Genomic DNA, 22,823 nt, shown 5'->3' on the forward strand with positions numbered 1-22,823 from the left:
CTCTTCAAATTTGGCCATGTATAAACAGGCCACCGAAGGGGCGAAGGTACTGCCCATAGAGGTCCCCTGGGTTTGATGGTAGAATTTGCCTCTGTATTCAAAATAATTTTCGGTCAGGGCTAGTGTGGCGCACTCCATGATGAAGGTCTGGGGAGTGTTGGAGCTCCACAGTTCCTGTCCCAGTCTTTCCTCAATTACCTCGAGAGTTGCCCTCTGGGGGATGTTCGTATAGAGTGCTTCGACATCCAGGGTAATTAGAAGGTCAATCTCTCCTGTATCCTGGACTGTGTCCAATATTCTAAGAACATCTGTCGTGTCCTGAATGTAGGAGGGGATGCTTTTTACCAGGGGTTGCAGGAAGTGGTCGCAAAACTGAGACAGGGGCTCTAGCACAGAGTCAATCCCAGAAACAATTGGCCTCCCAGGTACTGGTCTGGTGGCTTTATGGATCTTGGGTAAAATGTAGAAATATGGTACCCTAGGGTCCTTTTTCATGAGAAATTCTGCCTCCTTCTTGCTGATCCATTGATCACATTCAGCACCGGATACCAGGCTTGTGATCCTGGTCTGTAAGCGCGTGGTTGGGTCATCAGTGATTGGAGTATAGTATCTCTGGTCACTCAGCTGCCTTGTGCATTCCAACTCATAGTCCACAGTGTTCATCAGCACTGTGGCTCCCCCTTTGTCAGCCTGTTTAATTGTGATTGAGGAATCATCTGCCAGTGACTTCAGTATTGCCAACTCATTCTTGGAGATGTTGGAATGTGGGGTCAGCCGGTCAAGTTTGTTAATGTCTTTCAGTACTGCCTGCTCAAACGTCAGCACTTCGTTAGGTACCATACCGTTATGAGGTGTAAAGGTGGAGGGATTATGGAGTCCAGAATCTTCTGTGGGTTCACTGGGTTTTCCCTCAAAGAATGCTTTTAACCTTACTTTTCTGAAAAAGGCTTTGAGTTCTCTTGTTTGTTGGAACTGGTCGATCCTAGGTGTTGGGACGAAGCCCAAGCCCTTTTGTAGGACTTCTTCCTCTCTTTGGGTAAGGTGGCGATCTGATAGGTTGACTACCAGACTCACTGTTGTCCTGACCGGCTCGTGCTCCTCGTGTCCATCCCTTGGGGGCGTGTGTCCTCCCATTGGACCCTTTTCTCTGCTGTGTTGCCTCTTTTTCGCCCTCGCCCTCTGCCCCAACCTCTGCCTAAAAAAGGAGGGTGTGATGGGTTTTGGGGCGGATAGAATGCAGGGTATTGTGGGCCGAAAGGTGGTTGGAACTGGGGGAATTGTGGGTACTGCCAGAGTGGGGGGCATATAGGTTGCCCCTGATTTTGGTAATTGGGGAAGTTGTGCTGTCCCCGTTCCCTCCCTCTTTTCGCCCTGGGGGGCATCTGTGCGGGGTTGTTGTCCTCGCTGCTATCTGAGCCACTATTTGAGCCCCTCCTTGAAGAAGTTGTGCTGGAATCTGAACTATAGCTAGTGCCAGGGGGAACATAGTCATCCCTTAAATAAGGGTAGACTTTTTCTTTAGAGAATTTTTTGATGTCCTTTTGTAATTTGGCTACCTTTTGGTTCATAAGATATTCCTTATGTTCTGCCATCTCTTTGTTAATCTCGGCAAGTTTTGTTTTAAAGCCCGGATTTTGTACCGAGGTCTTCAATGCAGCCTCTGCTGCTTGTATTTTAACCAGCAGGGCATCGGCCAGTCGTTTTGCCGTGTTAACTATAAGGATGAGGAGGTCGTGGGTGCATTTCCACGAAACCTGTGACCATTCCACCTTAAATTGTCCGTCCTCCCAGAATATTCTCGGGAAATTTTTAACTATCAATCCGTTGGGTGCAATCTTAGCTTTAAAATATTGTGCCATCATGGCTCCATGGATAGTTACCCTAATCCATTCCCGTTTGAGGTCTGACAGGGATTGCCATTCAGGGGTGCTGCTGCTCGTTCCTGGTTCGATATCGATGCCAAAAAGAGAAGGTGTCCTCATTATGGCTGCTGCATCCTCCTCACCGAAACTCAGTCCCTGACCCTCCATGATGGTAGGTTCTGATAGGAGTGGTCCCGGTGTGGTGGAGTCCTTCACAGAAGGTAGGGAAAGAAGAGGGAGGAAGTAAGGGTGGTTCACTTTGAAAACAGCCCTTAAGAGAGATAAGAGCAGGTCCAATACTGGATTCGGTTTTGGACCGGGTCTGGGCCACCGCGGAGGTGTAGGCTCAAGTTTACTGGGGGATTGGAACAGACTCACCCACCAAATGATAGCTCCCACGGTTTGCACCGTGCACGAGTAGGTTTCAAAAAAGGGGGAGGCGAAAGGACACTATTTACCACTCAAGATAGACGACATCCTTATTCTATGGAGCGGTCCACCAACCACTTATGAAGGGTTCTTGACCCTCACCTACATTTCACCATGACAGCCTCACCCCATGAAATCGCTTTCCTTGACCTAACGATCAAATTGGAAGCAGGTTCCATAAAAACAACTATGTACCGTAAACCTACAGATCGGAACAGCCTCCTGCATTACACGAGTCACCATCCAAGGGCCCTACGTACCAATCTGCCCTTTGGCCAATTCTTACGAATCAGGCGTAATTGCAGCGCTGTGGCTGATTACAAGAAAGAATCTGCTCTGCTCTCTAGGAACCTTCTGGATAGGGGTTACCCCAAGAGTGATGTACGAAAAGCACGAAAACGTGCCAGAAACAACAATAGAGAAGCCCTGCTGGAATGACAGGAGAGGGCCCCTATTGAGAACCAACCAATCACATGTGTGACCACTTTCACCCCCCTGTCCAATAAAATCAGGAACACGATTAAGCATCACTGGGGCATACTCAACACAGGTGACATGTCCCTAGAGGAACCCAGATTTGCCTTTAAAAGGTCACAAAACCTAAAAGATATCTTGATTAGCACCAGGCCTAAACAAACAAGGAAAGAAAGCCAAAGAACTCTATGGAATCTACCCCGAGTGACGGGCCACTATCCCTGTGGCATGTGTGGTGTCTGTAGATACACCCTGACTCTCAAAACTATACAACTTTCAGACACCTACAAATGGGAAATAAGGCAACACACAAATTGCAACACATCCCACTGCATATACCTGCTAATTTGCCCATGTAACCTGCAGTACATAGGGATGACAACACGCCCAATTAAGACTCGAATCATAGAACATCGCAGCAATTTCCGCTGCAGAAAGACCCACACCAAAATGTGCAAACATTATGTGGAAGCAAACCATGATGAGAATTCAATGAAGTGGGTAGTTCTGGAGTCCAGTCCTAACTGCCCCACAAAAGTACTCTTCAATAAGGAACAGAGATGGGTACATCGGTTGTCATCTGACCAACATGGCCTCAACGAAGATATTCCCTGGCATTCACTATGAATCCCCACATTCATAATATCTACCCATGAGTTATAGTGACCTGACACATTCCCACGCCATGAGATCTGACATTGATTTTGTACATAGACTATATACCTTCTCCGGGCTATTCCCTACCCTGAAAGCGCTACCACTGACCCTAGGACACTCACGAACACCAACACATGGTTACCTGATCCTTCTAAATACAGAGACCTGAAGCTATTACCGGCACATTGTGGTATAGTGAGGCTAGTCCTTTGCACCAGGACGACCAGTGGGCGAGATCACCTCTCAATAGCAATTTATTCATTAATAATAACCTACTTCCGATAACACTGGCAATTCCAAGGGACCCTTTCCATCATGGCCGCCATCTACAATAAGGCTTTAACATCGTTTTCCACTACTCGTGAGCCAAACATCCAAATTGATTCATTAAGGATCCGCCGGACCCGTCGGTTTACCAAACTGTACCGAGGTCCAAGCCACCGAAGTAGTGGAGGCTCTGTTATATATTTCAAAACGGGGCGATTTTCCAGGGTAATAACCTTTTCCGTATTATTCACACCATTATAAGATGGCCGCCACGCTCTCGGGACCATACACGTGACCTTGGGCAGTGGGCGGTTACCCAACGCGTCACGCTGACCCGCCGGTGTTATTGAAATAATCCCCTCCGCCGAGCTCACACATCTACTCGAGCTCGGCGGGGATGGGTAGGTTACTACACCCGGACACAGCAGACTCCAGGTGAGTGCGTTTAGCGCGTGGCGGAGGGGGCGAGCATTTAGCGCTAAGACAGGCTGTGAGCCTTTGATATACAGGGATGCACTTTACTTTACTGTAATTTACCGCGTTCTTACTTATCCCTACTCCAGCCACACCTTGGGCTCAGCGCTGTAGTTCAGCCCTGCCGAACACTCATGTGGCCTCTAGGATATGATCATTAGGTGAGTAGGGTAATCTAAACATGCTCATTTTAATGGTTTTGAAGATCACAGTGGAAGTGTGCTGTTATGCCTTTTGAACTACATAGTGGTGTCTGCACTAAAAACCCTGCCTAATACCTGACATGCTACAGGCAGGTATTGAGATTTATACTGCTGCATTTTTAACCTTGTACATTTACACTCTTGTTTTTAAACCTTCACCCTCACTGTCTACAGTATGAGTCACAGTTCTAGTTATTGCGTGTGCTCCACAGTTTTACATTGCACGCTCAATACACTTGGCATGCGGTGGATGAGTACATTCACTTTAAACACCACCAGCATGTTAGTATATGTTCTTCCTGGCAATATTGTGACTGTCGATTTTTGTTTAATTACTGTTTCCTTATCCTTCCTCTAGACATAGGCATAGGAGGATCCACTAAGGTAACATTACAACACATATGACACGAGCATGTTGTTGTCTTCACTTTGGTCCTGAAGAATCGCGGTAAATATACCAATAGCGAGAAACATGTTGACCACATGCACCACTAGTATCTTCTAGGGTCACACAACAAAATAGGTTGACACCTAGGGAACTAGCTTCACCTTTTAACCGTAGCTAGGGGACCCCCAGAATAAAGTCCATTCCGGTACCCCTTGCTACATTTTAGCCACCTTACCATAGGTATACACCTCCCTGCCCACATACCCCCACTTCACCTATAGGCAGTTGGAAAAAAGATCTCCGCCAAAGAGCCCCTCTCTGAGGTGTGCCCGTCGGGGATTGCACCACCTCCCCGACGAGGAGCAACCGCCGATGATGAAGCATGACACTCCTCGGGGTGTGTGAGGCAAATATATCCAACATAATGGATGCCCCAGGATATCAGTAATATCCCTTTCCCCCCCCCCCCCTTGGTCACGCCAGCAAGAATTTTCCTACCTCTTCTTTCTCTAGGAACAGTACAGCAACCCCCCCTTTTTGGTTTGACTCTCTAGTACTCTGTACGGACACTAAGCTGTTACTGGACCTTCCACCATCTTGAGTGGTAAATAGTGTCCTTTCGCCTCCCCCTTTTTTGAAACCTACTCGTGCACGGTGCAAACCGTGGGAGCTATCATTTGGTGGGTGAGTCTGTTCCAATCCCCCAGTAAACTTGAGCCTACACCTCCGCGGTGGCCCAGACCCGGTCCAAAACCGAATCCAGTATTGGACCTGCTCTTATCTCTCTTAAGGGCTGTTTTCAAAGTGAACCACCCTTACTTCCTCCCTCTTCTTTCCCTACCTTCTGTGAAGGACTCCACCACACCGGGACCACTCCTATCAGACCCTACCATCATGGAGGGGCAGGGACTGAGTTTCGGTGAGGAGGATGCAGCAGCCATAATGAGGACACCTTCTCTTTTTGGCATCGATATCGAACCAGGAACGAGCAGCAGCACCCCTGAATGGCAATCCCTGTCAGACCTCAAACGGGAATGGATTAGGGTAACTATCCATGGAGCCATGATGGCACAATATTTTAAAGCTAAGATTGCACCCAACGGATTGATAGTTAAAAATTTCCCGAGAATATTCTGGGAGGACGGACAATTTAAGGTGGAATGGTCACAGGTTTCGTGGAAATGCACCCACGACCTCCTCATCCTTATAGTTAACACGGCAAAACGACTGGCCGATGCCCTGCTGGTTAAAATACAAGCAGCAGAGGCTGCATTGAAGACCTCGGTACAAAATCCGGGCTTTAAAACAAAACTTGCCGAGATTAACAAAGAGATGGCAGAACATAAGGAATATCTTATGAACCAAAAGGTAGCCAAATTACAAAAGGACATCAAAAAATTCTCTAAAGAAAAAGTCTACCCTTATTTAAGGGATGACTATGTTCCCCCTGGCACTAGCTATAGTTCAGATTCCAGCACGACTTCTTCAAGGAGGGGCTCAAATAGTGGCTCAGATAGCAGCGAGGACAACAACCCCGCACAGATACCCCCCAGGGCGAAAAGAGGGAGGGGACGGGGACAGCACAACTTCCCCAATTACCAAAATCAGGGGCAACCTATATGCCCCCCACTCTGGCAGTACCCACAATTCCCCCAGTTCCAACCACCTTTCGGCCCACAATACCCTGCATTCTATCCGCCCCAAAACCCATCACACCCTCCTTTTTTAGGCAGAGGTTGGGGCAGAGGGCGAGGGCGAAAAAGAGGCAACACAGCAGAGAAAAGGGTCCAATGGGAGGACACACGCCCCCAAGGGATGGACACGAGGAGCACGAGCCGGTCAGGACAACAGTGAGTCTGGTAGTCAACCTATCAGATCGCCACCTTACCCAAAGAGAGGAAGAAGTCCTACAAAAGGGCTTGGGCTTCGTCCCAACACCTAGGATCGACCAGTTCCAACAAACAAGAGAACTCAAAGCCTTTTTCAGAAAAGTAAGGTTAAAAGCATTCTTTGAGGGAAAACCCAGTGAACCCACAGAAGATTCTGGACTCCATAATCCCTCCACCTTTACACCTCATAACGGTATGGTACCTAACGAAGTGCTGACGTTTGAGCAGGCAGTACTGAAAGACATTAACAAACTTGACCGGCTGACCCCACATTCCAACATCTCCAAGAATGAGTTGGCAATACTGAAGTCACTGGCAGATGATTCCTCAATCACAATTAAACAGGCTGACAAAGGGGGAGCCACAGTGCTGATGAACACTGTGGACTATGAGTTGGAATGCACAAGGCAGCTGAGTGACCAGAGATACTATACTCCAATCACTGATGACCCAACCACGCGCTTACAGACCAGGATCACAAGCCTGGTATCCGGTGCTGAATGTGATCAATGGATCAGCAAGAAGGAGGCAGAATTTCTCATGAAAAAGGACCCTAGGGTACCATATTTCTACATTTTACCCAAGATCCATAAAGCCACCAGACCAGTACCTGGGAGGCCAATTGTTTCTGGGATTGACTCTGTGCTAGAGCCCCTGTCTCAGTTTTGCGACCACTTCCTGCAACCCCTGGTAAAAAGCATCCCCTCCTACATTCAGGACATGACAGATGTTCTTAGAATATTGGACACAGTCCAGGATACAGGAGAGATTGACCTTCTAATTACCCTGGATGTCGAAGCACTCTATACGAACATCCCCCAGAGGGCAACTCTCGAGGTAATTGAGGAAAGACTGGGACAGGAACTGTGGAGCTCCAACACTCCCCAGACCTTCATCATGGAGTGCGCCACACTAGCCCTGACCGAAAATTATTTTGAATACAGAGGCAAATTCTACCATCAAACCCAGGGGACCTCTATGGGCAGTACCTTCGCCCCTTCGGTGGCCTGTTTATACATGGCCAAATTTGAAGAGACTCACATACACCATGAGTCCAATCCCTTCCGCAATAACATCAGAATGTGGAAACGCTTCATAGACGACATCCTTATTCTATGGAGCGGTCCACCAACCACTTATGAAGGGTTCTTGGTTTGGGTTAACACTCTTAACCCTCACCTACATTTCACCATGACAGCCTCACCCCATGAAATCGCTTTCCTTGACCTAACGATCAAATTGGAAGCAGGTTCCATAAAAACAACTATGTACCGTAAACCTACAGATCGGAACAGCCTCCTGCATTACACGAGTCACCATCCAAGGGCCCTACGTACCAATCTGCCCTTTGGCCAATTCTTACGAATCAGGCGTAATTGCAGCGCTGTGGCTGATTACAAGAAAGAATCTGCTCTGCTCTCTAGGAACCTTCTGGATAGGGGTTACCCCAAGAGTGATGTACGAAAAGCACGAAAACGTGCCAGAAACAACAATAGAGAAGCCCTGCTGGAACGACAGGAGAGGGCCCCTATTGAGAACCAACCAATCACATGTGTGACCACTTTCACCCCCCTGTCCAATAAAATCAGGAACACGATTAAGCATCACTGGGGCATACTCAACACAGGTGACATGTCCCTAGAGGAACCCAGATTTGCCTTTAAAAGGTCACAAAACCTAAAAGATATCTTGATTAGCACCAGGCCTAAACAAACAAGGAAAGAAAGCCAAAGAACTCTATGGAATCTACCCCCAGTGACGGGCCACTATCCCTGTGGCATGTGTGGTGTCTGTAGATACACCCTGACTCTCAAAACTATACAACTTTCAGACACCTACAAATGGGAAATAAGGCAACACACAAATTGCAACACATCCCACTGCATATACCTGCTAATTTGCCCATGTAACCTGCAGTACATAGGGATGACAACACGCCCAATTAAGACTCGAATCATAGAACATCGCAGCAATTTCCGCTGCAGAAAGACCCACACCAAAATGTGCAAACATTATGTGGAAGCAAACCATGATGAGAATTCAATGAAGTGGGTAGTTCTGGAGTCCAGTCCTAACTGCCCCACAAAAGTACTCTTCAATAAGGAACAGAGATGGGTACATCGGTCGTCATCTGACCAACATGGCCTCAACGAAGATATTCCCTGGCATTCACTATGAATCCCCACATTCATAATATCTACCCATGAGTTATAGTGACCTGACACATTCCCACGCCATGAGATCTGACATTGATTTTGTACATAGACTATATACCTTCTCCGGGCTATTCCCTACCCTGAAAGCGCTACCACTGACCCTAGGACACTCACGAACACCAACACATGGTTACCTGATCCTTCTAAATACAGAGACCTGAAGCTATTACCGGCACATTGTGGTATAGTGAGGCTAGTCCTTTGCACCAGGACGACCAGTGGGCGAGATCACCTCTCAATAGCAATTTATTCATTAATAATAACCTACTTCCGATAACACTGGCAATTCCAAGGGACCCTTTCCATCATGGCCGCCATCTACAATTAGGCTTTAACATCGTTTTCCACTACTCGTGAGCCAAACATCCAAATTGATTCATTAAGGATCCGCCGGACCCGTCGGTTTACCAAACTGTACCGAGGTCCAAGCCACCGAAGTAGTGGAGGCTCTGTTATATATTTCAAAACGGGGCGATTTTCCAGGGTAATAACCTTTTCCATATTATTCACACCATTATAAGATGGCCGCCACGCTCTCGGGACCATACACGTGACCTTGGGCAGTGGGCGGTTACCCAACGCGTCACGCTGACCCGCCGGTGTTATTGAAATAATCCCCTCCGCCGAGCTCACACATCTACTCGAGCTCGGCGGGGATGGGTAGGTTACTACACCCGGACACAGCAGACTCCAGGTGAGTGCGTTTAGCGCGTGGCGGAGGGGGCGAGCATTTAGCGCTAAGACAGGCTGTGAGCCTTTGATATACAGGGATGCACTTTACTTTACTGTAATTTACCGCGTTCTTACTTATCCCTACTCCAGCCACACCTTGGGCTCAGCGCTGTAGTTCAGCCCTGCCGAACACTCATGTGGCCTCTAGGATATGATCATTAGGTGAGTAGGGTAATCTAAACATGCTCATTTTAATGGTTTTGAAGATCACAGTGGAAGTGTGCTGTTATGCCTTTTGAACTACATAGTGGTGTCTGCACTAAAAACCCTGCCTAATACCTGACATGCTACAGGCAGGTATTGAGCTTTATACTGCTGCATTTTTAACCTTGTACATTTACACTCTTGTTTTTAAACCTTCACCCTCACTGTCTACAGTATGAGTCACAGTTCTAGTTATTGCGTGTGCTCCACAGTTTTACATTGCAGGCTCAATACACTTGGCATGCGGTGGATGAGTACATTCACTTTAAACACCACCAGCATGTTAGTATATGTTCTTCCTGGCAATATTGTGACTGTCGATTTTTGTTTAATTACTGTTTCCTTATCCTTCCTCTAGACATAGGCATAGGAGGATCCACTAAGGTAACATTACAACACATATGACACGAGCATGTTGTTGTCTTCACTTTGGTCCTGAAGAATCGCAGTAAATATACCAATAGCGAGAAACATGTTGACCACATGCACCACTAGTATCTTCTAGGGTCACACAACATAATAGGTTGACACCTAGGGAACTAGCTTCACCTTTTAACCGTAGCTAGGGGACCCCCAGAATAAAGTCCATTCCGGTACCCCTTGCTACATTTTAGCCACCTTACCATAGGTATACACCTCCCTGCCCACATACCCCCACTTCACCTATAGGCAGTTGGAAAAAAGATCTCCGCCAAAGAGCCCCTCTCTGAGGTGTGCCCGTCGGGGATTGCACCGCCTCCCCGACGAGGAGCAACCGCCGATGATGAAGCATGACACTCCTCGGGGTGTGTGAGGCAAATATATCCAACATAATGGATGCCCCAGGATATCAGTAATATCCCTTTTCCACCCCCCCTTGGTCACGCCAGCAAGAATTTTCCTACCTCTTCTTTCTCTAGGAACAGTACAGCAACCCCCCCTTTTTGGTTTGACTCTCTAGTACTCTGTACGGACACTAAGCTGTTACTGGACCTTCCACCATCTTGAGTGGTAAATAGTGTCCTTTCGCCTCCCCCTTTTTTGAAACCTATAGAGAATGTCAGACATTCCTATGTTTATGTCAGAAATCTCCATCTCAGAATCAGTAAAAAAAAAAATTCCACTGGACCATTTGTCAGGAGAGGGCTGTCATACAAAATGATTGTGCAAGATGCAGCCAGAGAAGATCTTGACTGCCAGAAATGCTGCCACATTGTGCTTTATGCTGCATCCAAGTCAAGTCCAGGAGGAGAGGAGTTAATGCAATGTATGTTTTTACTTTTGCTGGGAACAGTGCTTCCCTGTATTATGATAACTACGTTTTGCTGTAAACAGGTATGCAAGTGAATTGATTCTCCCGTAAGAAACTCTAGAAGCAAGTTATGCTACTCCATAATATCCTAGTGTAGAACATAGAAGTAGGTGTTTGTTGTTAGATTAGATTTTACCAATGATAGAAATGTTCATTATATTCTCACTGTTGGCAACATGCATTTTTGCTGTTTTAATGATATTCTGTGTAGTTATTCTGGATGTACTGAGCAAGAGGATGACACTGTTGAAATGAACTCTTTTTAGTCAAAGTGTCTTTTTCTTAGCACAGTTTTTGTGTGTGATATTATAGAGAACTACATTGGATTTTGACATCACCATAGTGTTCCTGGATCCCTGTTTAGAGACTGTTAACAACCCCAAAGCATTAGGGCCACTTCAAATATCTACTGGGTCAGGCTACTATAACAAGTCTTTCACATTCAATTATTGGTGCATTGAACTAAGTTCACTCGCCTCACCTGTGGGTGTGAAAACAAACATTGTAGAGCTAAACCAGAGCCTCTGAACCCCAAATTCACCATTATTTCCCTTTACCTCTACCCACTGCTAAACCTAAAATTGCCCTTACCTCCTTTTACCTCAAAGGTCACAAACCCTAAAATCCATCTTTACTTCCTTAACCTCTAATAACTGACCCTTAAAATCACCCTTACCTCCATTACCTCTACCCATCCCGAAAACCTAAACTCACCATTATTTCCCTTTAACTCTACCCACCTCTGAAAAACTAAAATTACCTTTGCCTCTACCCACCCCATAATCTTAAAATCACAATTTTTTCTCCTTTATCTCTACCCACCTCTGAACCCCAAATTCACCCGTATCTCCCTTTAGATCTACCCACCTTAAAATCACCCTTACCTCCCTCAACATCTACCCATTCCTAAACACTAAAATCCCCTTTTTAAATAAAAAAAGTGTAGTATTTAGAAAAATATATATTTATCTGTATTTTTAAAATTTACTGTCTGGTAAAGATATAAATACTTACCTGTGTGGTACTTATCTGCATGGTACAAACTGTGTGAAAAGTCTTGGTGGTATAAGACACTGTTACCTCCCTTTACTTCTACTTACCACTGAACCCTAAAATTACCCTTACCTCCCTTTACCGCTACCTATCCCAAACCCTACACTTCCTCTTAACTCCCTTTGCCTCTACCCACCTGACTGTTAAAATCACCCTTACCTCCTTTCTCTCTATCCACCTCTGAACCCTAAAATCACTGTTTTATCCCTTTACCGCTGCACACCCATGAACCCAAAAAATTACCCTTGCTTCTACCCACCCCTAAACCCTAAAATCACCCTTGCCTCAATCCAACCCTAAACCTTAAAATCACCCTTACCTCTCTTTACCTCTACCCACATCTGAACTCCAAAAATCACCCTTAACTCCCCGTACTTCTACTTGCCCATAAACCCTAAAATCACCCTTACCTCCCTTTATATCTACTCACCTGTCAACTCTAAAATCACCCGTACCTGCCTTTAAGTCTACCCAAACCATAACCCTAAATTTACCCTAAATTCATCCTTCCTGTCCTTTACCTCTTCCCAACCATAAAACCCAAAATCACCCTTACTGCCCTCTACCCACCCTTGAATCCCAAAATCACCCATACCATCCTTTAGCTCTACCCATCCTTGATCTCTAAACCCACTCTTACCTCCCTTTACCCCTACCCATACCAAAACCCTGAAATCAAATGTATTCAATAAAATAAAAAGTATATTATTAAAACAAATACTTCCCTTTATGGTAAAATGTACTGCCTGGTAATGGTACAAATACTTACCTGTGTGGTACTTACCTTCATGGTAAAGACTGTGTGGTAAAGGCTGGTTCCTTTCAGACAGAACACATCCCCACCCCCTCCTTACACACTCCTGCCTTCATCCTACTGCCCCTAAATGTTTTGCAGAGGCTCTGTGTTGTTTTATGTCTTCAGTATTTGTGGGCACCTTTGCCTCAATGACAGTTTGCGCCTTCCCCGCCCCACACTCTATACTTTAGAATTCGCCTGAGACAGTGCACGTGCTGAGACTTGTGAGATATTTTGTTTACTTACAGGGGTCTTTGAGCTCCTCCATTACTTACCATTGGTTGGTTTCATCGTCACTTTCCTTTCTTCTCTTTAGTCAAGTGGCAGCTTCATTTCCCTATCCTGGAGCATGGCCCAAGTACTGCTTCCCTTGTCCAGTGTCCTTCCCCTTCTTGCTGCTTTCAGAGGTACTTTTTTCCTTTTACATGCACACCCTTCCTCCCTTTTCTCTACCACATTGTTTCTTGCTTCGCCCCAACTGCTCTGGCATTGTTTATGAGGTCCACTCCGACCTGTTCTATCGTTGCTCGCCTCCTCCTGTCTCATCAGAAAAAGCACTCAAAAGGGTAATCCATCTTTACAACAAAACTTTTACCCCGCATACCATCACTCCGCATACAAAGATAACATAAGTACCATTACTCCGCAATGCCATTATAACGCATGGCATTACATTTTATATGCTTTTACCATGCATGCTTTTACAACAAAACTAGTTGTAAATGCATGAATAGTAAAATCATATATTTCTTAAATTTAAGTTTAAGGTAAGTATATTGTTTTGATTTTGGGGTGTAGGGGTATATGTTTTAAGGTTCAGGGGTATTTTAAGGTTTCAGGGGAGGTTTGGGTAGTGGGGTGCACAGGGTAATTTTAGGGTATAGGGTTTTGATTTTGGGGTGCTTGGGTATTTTTAGGGTTTAGGGGGTATTTAGGATTTGGGGAACAGGGGCATTTTCAGGATTTAGGGTGGGGGTTGGGGTGCAGGAGATAATTTTAGGGTTCATGGTGAGCTTAGGTTTTGGGGTGCAGGGGGTAATATTTGGGTTCATTGTGGGTTTGAGTTTGGGGCATTTTTATGGTTTGGGGGTATTTAGGTTTTGGGGTACATGGGTATTTTTAGGGTTTCGGGTGGGTTTTGGGGTGCAGGAGATATTTTTAGGGTTCAGGGTGACTTTTGATTTTGGGGTGCAGGGGGTATTTTTAGGGTGGGTTTGGGTTTTGGGGTACAGGGGCATTTTTAGGGTTTTGGGTGCCTTTTGGTTTTCGGGTGCAAGAGATAATTTTAGGGTTCAGGGTGAGTTTAGGTTTTGGGGTGCAGGGGGTATTTTTAGGGTTTAGGGTGGGTGCAGGAGATAATTTTAGGGTTCTGGGTGAGTTTAGGTTTTGGGGTGCAGGGGTATTTTTAGGGTTCAGGGTGGGTTTGGGCTTTGGGGTACAGGGGCATTTTTAGGGTTTAGGGTGGGTTTGGGTTTTGGGGTACAGGGGCATTTTTAGGGTTTAGGGTGGGTTTTGGTTTTGGGGTGCAGGAGATCATTTTAGGGTTCTGGGTGAGTTTAGGTTTTGGGGTGCAGGGGGTATTTTTAGGGTTCAGGGTGGGTTTGGGTTTTGGGGTACAGGGGCATTTTTAGGGTTTAGTGTGGGTTTGGGTTTTGGGGTACAGGGACATTTTTAGGGGTTAGGGTGGGTTTTGGTTTTGGAGTGCAGGTGATATTTTTAGGGTTCAGGGTGGGCTTGGCTTTAGGGTGAAAGAGATTTTTTTGGGGTTTAGGGGTATTTAGGTTTTGGGGTACATGGGCATTTTTAGGGTTTAGGGTGGGATTTGGGTTTTGTGTAGCAGGGGTATTTCTAGGGTTCAGGGTTTGTTTGGGTTTTGTGGTACATGCGTATTTTAAGGGGTAAGGGTGGTTTAGGATTTTGGGGTGCAGGTGTTTTTTAAGGGATAAGGGTGGGTTTGGTTTTTAGGGTGCAAAGGGTAATTAAAAAATATATACATATGTATGAATATAATACATATTTTTAAAAATAAATATTATAGATATATATTAGGATCAAGTGGTGCTCGCAATTAATGCTACCAGTGGTGCTCGCAATTAATGCTACCAGCATTAATTGCGAGCACCACTTGATCCTAAGAGCCCTTATCGCCCTTCGCCGCCCTGACTCATACAGGCGCCGCCTGGCCCCCCTCGCTGACCAGATTCAACTAACGATCAGCTATCGACTCCTGAGCGACCGCTTGGATCCCAGCCACCCACGCGCCTTCGCTTGGGTGACTTTCACTTGCTTAATCGACAACCCTGTACTGATGACGATCCAAACTTACGGGGATCGAAACGCCGTCGACTTTACAGCATAACTATATGACGCATATTACGTTTTGTGCTCCTGTTAAAATTTATGCAATCATGTTCTAAGTGACTACAACTTGATCTTTTGGAGCCATTATTGATTTATAATTTGTCATTATGCGCCGATCACGCTGTTCACCTTAGCACTTGCACCTTCACAGTCACCAACTGTAGATATCACTACTCACCAAGTGCCACTGGGTTGTCACATGATTTGTTCTATACAGTGCTGTTTAACTGTATTGCCATGTGAAAGACCTCCTCTTGTTTCAATTGGTGAATAATACCGCCTTTTTCCAAAAAACCCTAGTGACTCCTTGTTGCTTATTTTTGTAATGCGAAATGCATACATTGTTAAAATTGCCTTCTTATGATACCTGTTGGGAATTGTTCTTGTTTACATTACACACCCATCCCAACGTGGTCTATGGGTTCCCTCCTGTTGCTCCTATACGAATCAATATACCTAAGCCACAGGACAACCTGGTTGTTGAATTCGGCGACCTGACTGGACACCTGCTCCTCCCACCACCCCATGAAGAGGTTGGCATAACTAGGGGTGAAGCAGGTGCCCATCGCCGTGCCCTGTGACTGTCGGTATACCAATTCATCAAAGATGAAGAAATTGTGGGTTAGACAGAAATCAATCAATTCCAGTAACATACCAGAATATTCCAGAAATGCAATGGACCTAGATTTTAGAAAGTGTCTCACTGCTTGTAGTCCCAGACTGTGTTTGATGCACGTATAAAGGCTACTGACATCTAAGGTAACCAAGATGTAAGTCGGCTCCCAGAGGATTCCTTCTATGCATTTGAGAAAATGTGTTGTATCTTTCAGATACGTAGGCAAGGCTATTACAAATGGTCTAAGGTAATAGTCGATATACTGGGAAGTTTTCTCCAGTAAAGAACCCATAGATGACACTATGGGTCTCCCTGGTGGATCAGTGGCATTTAGTGCACAAAAATGCCACTGATCCACCAGGGAGACAAATAAAGGGGAGGGGGTCATGTGCCACTCCTTCCTGACGCCACTCCCAGGAGACCCCCTGCCCACATTCCCACATGCAGGGAAACATATGTCTGCTCTGACGTCACTGAAGCATTTATTTTAAATCCTACCAGTTGGGGGGGGGGGGGGGGACATGTCTTCCCTACCTGCACAAGCACAGGTAGGGAAGGCTATTCTAGTCTCACTCAGTGGGAGGTTTAAAAACACCTCCACCGGGTCGGTGTAGACTTTTGTTTCCCTGCCTGCACTTTTGCAGTCAGGGAAACATACATTGCTGCGCCTAATGCCAGCTCCCGAAGCATGCAGGAACCGGTTTGGGCCTTGAGGGGCCTGGTGCTTCTAAGGAGGGGCCCTAAATTGCTGTTTGGTGGGTGCTCCAGCTGGGCCCCGGAGCAACTACCTAGAAGAAAGAGAGACCCTGGGAGATTTGGGCCCCTGGACGCAATAGGCTTGAGGAAGGGGTTGCATGCCCCCTCTCCTTTAAATTAAGTGTAGGTCTGAGGGATATGGTCTCTGGGGCCTACTAGGGCTCCGGGAGGGTGTAGCCTGTCCCCCTCTCATTAAGATATATCTTTTGGCCGGGGGGGTGGTGTCACCTGGTCCACTATTGGCTCAGGGAAGAGGGCCGTACACCCCCTGCCCTTAATTTGTCTGTTTTGGTACTGGGGATAGGTTCCCTAGAGCCTCTGGTGGCTGTGTAAGGGTGTTTTTTTGTCCTGGGGTTGGGGTCCCCAAGGCCTCTATAGTCTTGGGGAGGGGGGTTCTGTGCTCCATGCCAATATTGGAATAAAAAGACCCTGGGGATGAGGTTCCCGTGACCTGAAGTGGCTCAGTAAGGAGGGCTGTGCGCCGTCTTCTTTTAAAATAAAAAAAAAAAGGTCCCCGGGAGTTGGGGGTCTATGGGGTTTAAAATGGCTTGGGGAGGAGAGCTGCCCCATTGGGTTGGATGCAGGGCCTGGCCGAATGTTGGACACAGCTGAAGGCTTTGTGTGGCGTGGGCTTGGCTACCCGGGGGTATTGAACAGAGGGCCAGGCCCCTGGACATGCTCTGCAGCCAACTCAAAGCTATTTACGGTGGGAGGGGTTGGCTGCCTGCAGGGTGTTCGTGCCACGCCCTATGGCCTATTGTGTACCACGGGGTTGGCATTACGTATTTTGATAAAATATTGCCTTATGTTTAATGAAACCTAGAAATTCACTGAAAAAAACAAAGATTAAAGTAACATTATAGTTAGGTGAAACTTTTTTTTAAACTCAAAAAGCCTCTAAAATGTACCTGATATATTTATTGCAAGTGATTATAACATCACTCTTTCTGTATGGTAACTATTACTGACACTCTCACCATGCACTGCTAATTCCCCACATATTGCATCATTCATAACATCTTGTATAACATCATTGATAATATCACTGTAACATTTGCAATTAAATTATTGATAAGAAAACTGATAACTGGTGAGTTTTATTGTTTTTTTGAAGTTTAAAACCTTATGTTGTCACTGAAATATTTTCTTTACTGTATTATTACTTTAACCTTTGTTTTTTTCAGTGAGTACACACACACACACACACACATATATTCTTAAGCAAAAATTGATAATGAAATATTTTAGGAGCTTAAAGGTTAGTAATTTATTCAGAAATGTACAACATTCTTAAAATGGTATTAAAAGTGTACATTAATTAAACACAACTTTTAATTATGTTTACTAAATATTAATTATTTTTTTTGCTAAATATGGTCTTTTATTTTATTTTGTTTAAAACAGGCTATTTATAAATGAATATATTTAAATTGTTTAAAAATTTCCTAAACATTTGTTTTGAAGTGGTAATGTGTGCTGCTATTTTATTGTATTAGTTATATGGTAACAATAGTTTCTTATTATTATAATTTATTTTACATTTATATTTTACAATAAAATATACGTATTTTTTACAATTAATAAACTTTAATCACTTTACCTATTGTTTCCCGTCAGGAGCTCTTCACCCCGTTGGCAGGGATGTCAACCAAAGTGGTCGAGCTCTCCACCAAGGTTACAGAGATCTCCTCCTACATGTACAAATCTACAAGTAGTAAAATTAGAGGCATACATTTGGATCCATCACTTGAATTCAGGGACTGGATTTTTGTTGGCCTGCACTTTGTAGTACATTTTCACCAGGAAATGGTGAATATCCAAAAGTAGTACATTTACTCCAAAGTGTATTACACGTTTCCAAAGAGGAAATAGAGAGTATCATAGCATTACTGAATACTTTCAAAGGTCTGAATACACCAGAACCTAACCCCCATAATAACGACTGGGACGAGATAGCACAATTGAGACAAACCCAAAATAAAAACAGCTCTCCATGGACTCTTAATGACAGAATATCTGAAGGCACATTTCGCACTACAAGGATTAATAGTTAAAAATGAGCCATTTATTTTCCAGCATGACAAGATCTTTAAGAAATACTGGTTGCTAATATTACGGCACTGCACCAGGGATTGGCTGGTGTTAATATTAAAAACAGCCAGGAGGATAGCACAGGAACTGAAGATTGAAATAGAGGTACGTTTGAAGAGCTACGAATCGCTTTCAAAAAAACATCTAGATGAATTGAACAAAACTCTGAAGGAGTTTGAAGTGGCATTGAAACAGAGCAAGTATAACAAACTAAAAAAGGACACCAGGCATTTCAGTCATGACAGGGTATATCCATACACCAGAGAGGATGATTTTAAACCCCAGACAAGCATTCAAGAGATGACTACGGATGATGATTAATCAGAAACAGGATCAAGTAGCTCAGATTCCAGCTGTGGGAGGAGTCCATGATACCAAGGGGCAAGGAGCAACAACAGGCGCCCAACATACCACGGACCAATTGGTTGGGGCCACTATCAGGGTCCACCGGTATATCCAGCACATCCCTTTGGCCCTGTATGTATTGCGACTTGTATAGCGCACGTATCACCCGAAGGCATCAAGGCGCTTGCCTTGGGAACCCGTCCTGGCTATTCCATGTGAGATAAGCCCTACTGGGCATCCCCAAGGTAAAAGCCAGACATCCCGCAGCGGATGGGCCGCCGTAGTGGAGATTAAGCAAGCTATTGCCCAGAGTTGCAGCGTGGGACCCCATGATTAGAGTAGGCACCGAGGCGAGAATTGTCGAGTCCGTGGACATTTTTGGGCTCAGGACCCTGCCGCGTCGGGAATTGAACCCTGGTCCCGGGCCAGACCTCTGGATCAGGGTCTGCCGCTCTAATCAGTGAGCCACACTCCTCCATATCAAGATCCTCAGGGAGCATACCACCCATGGAATTACCCTCTGCAGGATTTCCCATACTACAAGCAGACCCATTTTTTAGGGAAGCGCCAAGGGAGGAACAAAGGAAGAAACCCGAGAGGAAACACTGGACACCAAGAGAGGAGGAGCAAACCAGGGTATCAACAAGGAGTATGACAGATGCTTCAACAAGCAGGACATGAATAACGTTGTGAATCTGACAGATTTTACCTTAACAGATGCACAGACCAAGGTTCTAGAAAAGACTAGGGTTTGTGCCAACGGCGAATTTGAATAAATTCCTTTAGTGTAAAGAAATGAAAGAATTTATGAGGAGACTGAAATTCAAGTCTTCTTTAAAGACAAAGAACAAACAGATAAACAAGATGGGGACACAGGTTTCAAACTAAAATCAACCTTCAACCCCCCAGAGTCCACTTTACGTATAGAACTGCTTACTTTTGAAAAAACAGTAATGAAAGAACTGGAGGAAATGGACCCCACTGCCAATTGAGTCTTTCGTAACATCACAAAGGAAGAAAGGGAAGCCATCAGGAAGCTGACCAACAACACCAGCCTGGTCATAAAACCAGCTGAAAAGGGAGGTGCAATTGGGATACAGTCAGCTGACCAATATGATCAGGAATGCAGGAGCCTTCTCCAAGACCGAAGAAATTATGAAATCCTAGACCAGGACCCAACTGAACATATACGTGTACAGATAGCGAGTATGGTAGAAGGCACGCTGGCACATGGATGGATATCAAAAAAGGAAGTTGAGTTCCTGACAAAAGATTCACCAAGGACACCTTATCTGTACAAAATCTCTAAGATACATAAGGATCTGAAGACTCCACCAGGCTGCCCGATAGTATCGGGAATAGGATCCATTTAAGACCCCATCTCAAAATTTGCAGATGCATACCTACGACCCTTGGTACAAAAGAACTCCACATATTTAAAAGATACTAAGGATGTCCTAACACTTCTTGAAGAAATGCCTTTTGACCCTCAGCACCAACTAATGATCAGTTGTGATGTGGAGAGTCTATTTACTAGTCTTCCCAATATCGAAACTTGACTATCATTGAAGAAGTACTTTTCGATATAGACTGGGAGTACCAGACACCGCGAAATGTCATCATGGAGTGTTTTAATCTGGCATTAAAATAACATTTCTTTGAGTACAACAAGACCTTGTAACTCCAAAAACACGGGACCAGCATGGAGAGCACTTTTGCTCCCAGCATAGCTGGTTTTTATGTCCACCATTTGGAGAAACAAAAGATCCTACATGTTGACAACCCCTTCCGCAACCATATAAATATATGGAAATGGTATATCGATGATATACTGATCATCTGGTATGGGGATGAAACTACAGCCAAACGTTTTATCACTTGGCTTAATTGTCAGGACGAATTTCGGGAAAATTACCAGCACCATTTCCAATAAGGAATTAGTCTTCCTCAATTTGAATATACAACCTAAAGGAGGCAAACTTGTGACCACTACACATTTTAAATCCACTTTAAAAAACTGTCTGTTAGTATATGAAAGCTTCCACCAGAGACATCTTTGTGACAATCTCCTGTATGGCCAATTTTTAAGCCTAAAGAGAAATTGTATGGAAAGTAGTGACTTCAAACAACAGTCGGAGGATTTGAAAAAGAAACTGGAAAAACGGCTATACCTCAGAAAGGTGATTGACCAGGCCTACAAAAGAGCACGGAATAACTGCAGAGAAAGCCTTTTAGCATCATTGCCTCAAAAACAAGAAGAGAAACGTCCAATTTGCATCACCACATTCAATACCAACTCCAACCAGATAACAAAGATTGTCAACAAACATTGGTGTATTTTGAATAGTGGAGGAAAGAACCTCCCGAAACCAATTTTTTCCCATAGGAGAGGAAGGAGTATCAGAGATATGGTGGTGCACACCAGACCACATGAAAGTGAACCTACGAGACAAACACCATTACTACCACAAATGAAAGGCCATCACCCTTGCGGAATGTGCAATGTTAGCAGACTAACAAAGAAAATCAGAGAAATCATTTTCAGCAACGGCACCAGATGGGAGCAAAGGAATTTTACAACATGTAACACCAGAAATGGGGTGTACCTGACCACCTGTCCATGCCTGATGGAGTACGTATAAAACGTAACAATTGCCAATAATGAGCTATACTCAAATATCTATTTAATACCTAGACTCTATGAATGAAACATATGGGTCCACATCTTGCTACAACATTAATTAGTTTATTTTACAACTCACTTGGATGCACTTTATCAGTAATGCTTTATATACATGTGTATCAATAATGAATATAATACAAAGAGACAACCTATTTACACAACAATATATCATACAAGACACCAACATCCACTCAATGCACACCATCAGACATACATCATTCAAATTTGGCCAAACACTAGTACCGCATACTCACACTATCCAAACAACACACCAGAATGGGTCCAAAAAACTTTTGTATGGCCCATAAGCTGGTGGTCAATATTCTGGGTCCCAACGTCAAACAATACAATGGATTGAATATATTTAGAAAACGATGTAGAGATGATTAACCCCTTGACTGCTGGCCCGTTTCCGCCCCTGTGCTGTAAACAAATGAACAGGGGCGGGCCATGACGAACCCCAGCCGTCATCAGCACACGAGCACCGTAGTGCATGACGGCTGGGGTTCGTCATCAGCATGCAAGGGGTTAAAAAAGTAATCACTATTTCCTACATCTATAGACTAAATTCATACATACAAAAGACAATTGTGTTGCGCGTTGTCCTGCACTGAATGATCATTCAGTGCGGGACAACGCGATACACGGGGAGTTTGGAGGACGTTTTCGTGGAGAGGAACAGTGATTTATAAAGCGACCATTAAACAGACAGCTCGATTTGACAGTGACGAACGGCACGAACGCATGCTATAGGTGACCCTGAAACCAGCGATATATCAACAGGGATCATCACTGACAAGTTTCTTTTGGATGATAGGTTACATCTTTGCAGTCTTGAAGTTTTTGATTGGGTTCACTAAGGAAATAAGAATGTTTGGGTCCTGATGAGAACCCTACAACCTATTGGGTTTGAAACGCGTCGACCTTGGGTGTCCCATATCAAGCAAATCATGCAACACAATTGTCTTTTTTATGTATGAATTTAGACAGTGAAAGAACAGATCCATAACGAAAGATATCTTTTTGAACAGGAACA

This window comes from Lissotriton vulgaris, chromosome 8 (assembly GCF_964263255.1).
Source record: "Lissotriton vulgaris chromosome 8, aLisVul1.2, whole genome shotgun sequence".
Lineage (NCBI taxonomy): Eukaryota > Metazoa > Chordata > Amphibia > Caudata > Salamandridae > Lissotriton > Lissotriton vulgaris.